Source organism: Cupressus sempervirens, chromosome 4 (genome assembly GCF_028749045.1).
Source record: "Cupressus sempervirens isolate cs-2001-9-10 chromosome 4, ASM2874904v1, whole genome shotgun sequence".
Lineage (NCBI taxonomy): Eukaryota > Viridiplantae > Streptophyta > Pinopsida > Cupressales > Cupressaceae > Cupressus > Cupressus sempervirens.
Genome location: NC_143121.1, coordinates 71255130 through 71257703, shown reverse-complemented (window position 1 = coordinate 71257703; position 2574 = coordinate 71255130). Strand labels below are relative to the sequence as shown.

The 2574-nt window shown below is 32.2% G+C and overlaps 1 pseudogene across 1 annotated transcript; it reads left to right on the top strand.

Moving 5' to 3' along the window:
• Positions 1-214: 214 nt before the first annotated feature.
• On the top strand, positions 215-2202 carry LOC149559996 ((R,S)-reticuline 7-O-methyltransferase-like; annotated as a pseudogene). Its single transcript, XR_016363324.1, has 3 exons — positions 215-943; positions 1414-1478; positions 1570-2202. The product of XR_016363324.1 is annotated as a (R,S)-reticuline 7-O-methyltransferase-like (transcript).
• The last annotated feature ends 372 nt before the right edge of the window (positions 2203-2574 follow it).

Sequence of the window (2574 nt, the reverse complement as noted above, 5' to 3'; positions counted from 1 at the left end):
TTATTCTTTTTATTGATTTAAAAACCCACGCCATTCATGCTACCTCACTAATTACCTCGTGAAAAATACACATGCTAACTAGCACAATCAAAGTCCAAATCATGCGAGGCACGAATTTGAGACTGTTTTTTGGTCCATTGAGAAGTGAGACTAACTATTGGTGTTATAAATAGGTGCTCTTATCCCCGCTTTATTCCACCAATAAGCAACGATCTCAGATATACCCTTGCCATGGATTCTACAATTTCTAGCCAAGAAAGTAGTTTCTTATCTCAGCTAAAATTGTATGACATCATACTCGGCCTATCTAAGTCCATGGCTCTCAGAGCTGCTGTATTGTTGAATATTCCTGACATAATTTCTTCCCATGATGACTCCTCTCCATCCCTAGAAGATATTGCTGCCCATATTTCAGCCTCCACCGAAAGCCCACCTTGCATAGAATATCTCTTTCGCCTCCTGAGATTTCTAGCAGCCCACCAAGTCTTTACTGAGATCCCCCACGAGGACGACTTCAGGCAAACTAGATATGGTCTCACTGGCCTTTCTAAATTGCTTGTTAAGGAGAATAGCAACTATGTTCCATTGTTGTTGGGATCCATCAACCATATTACCACTCCGGGATGGCTGCATTTGCATGAGTCTGTGTTAGAAGGCACCTGCGCCTTTGGAAAGGCTTTTCATGGTATGAGTGTTTGGGACTACACTAGAGACATCCCTGAAGCGAACAGGACGTTTGCCGAGGCCATGTCTTGTGACACTCGTGCTGTCATGGGTAATGTTGTCAAGATATATGAGGAGGGTTTTAAGAAAATAAATTCTTTGGTTGATTTTGGGGGAGGTGTGGACTCTGCATTGTCCATTATTGTGGAGCATTACAAAGACATTAGGGGGATTAATTTTGATCTGCCTCATGTTATCTCTTCTGCACTTCCTATTGCTGGTAAGATTGACTTGACTTTAGTTCATTGATTTGATTATTGAAAGGCTTTTTAATAGTGCACACGTCTTATTGTTAAGAATAACTTTATATAATCAACTTTAAGACATGTTTTTAACATGGGAAAAATTTATGGATGCATATAAAAATTTCTTTATTTTTTCTTTTATGTTTAATATCAATTCATACATGTAAATAATAATAATAATAGTATATAAAATATATCTAAATTTTTGTATACTAGTTTTAATTTGAGAAATAAAAATTATTTAATCTTGTTAATAATACAATTGTTATAATTGTTTTTATATGAAATTTGTGATATTTAAAATTTCATAATAAATTGTATTTTTATTTAAGAGCTACTTAATCATATGAAGATAAGCATTATTTTATGAGCTAATCATTGATATAATATTTTATACATCATAGCATTTTGACAGTGAAATATGGTCTAGTTTTTGAGATTGTAGGAGTAGAGCACATCAGTGGCAACATGTTTGAGCATATTCCACCCGCTGATGCTATTTTTATGAAGGTATATAATCTTATATAATCTTATGTAACATTTGTATAAAATTTATAGTATTTGACTAACAATTTAGTTTGAATTGGAAATCTCATTGCAGTGGATTTTGCATGATTGGGATGATGATGATTGTGTAAGAGTGTTGAAAACATGTTATGAGGCCATACCAGAAAATGGAAAAGTTATAATTGTGGATGCCCTTCTTGTTGAAGGGATTAATGATGAAGCTAATGAAGAAAAATATCTCAGAGGAGTAGGATTGGCATTTGATATGGGAATGATGGTATATAGTAATGGGGAAAGGAGGGATCTGAAAGAGAATTCAAACAAATTTTTAGCAAAGTAGGTTTCAAAAGCTACAACATCTTCAACTTACCATCCATTCAAACGATTATTGAGATTTCCAAATTCTAGGTTAATAACTTTCTATATTAGATCTATATGTAATGTATTGGATGATCCACACATGTTTTAGATACATTTTTATAATTATTATATAAATAAACTACCATCATCACTCAAAGGAAGGATGCTTGCTTCATTAATTTGAGGGGAGGGAAATCGAGTAGTTCCTAGACCTTTTTGGATGGATTTAGTTTCAAGAAACTTCTAGCAAGTTGATCTTTTGTAGTTCTTTGTCTTTCTAAATTGTGGTGTGAGCATTGGGGGACGTTTCTAGCCCATTGGCTATTTATTGTATGGTGGATATATATAGTCATATTTTTTTACTGTAGTCATGTTTGGTGGTTTTAATTATAATTAAAATTGCACGATTTCTATTAAACAAAGCCTAATAGCACAATATTGTGTTTTATTTAGTTTCTTTTATGTTATTATTTTTTAAAAATCACTTGTGTCAAATTAATTGATAGTAATTTAATGATGATGTGATGTGATCACTTGTTAATAATACATTAGTTTTATATTTGATAATATATATTTTATTTTTTTAAAAAATTAACAAGCCACTAAATATTATTAATGAAACATAGACTATACACAATTTCACATACACTTTTTCTTTACAATTTTTTGCTGATTTTTTTTTGATTGATAATAAGATCCTTGTATTAATATCATGGGATCAAAAGTTACATGCTTTGGG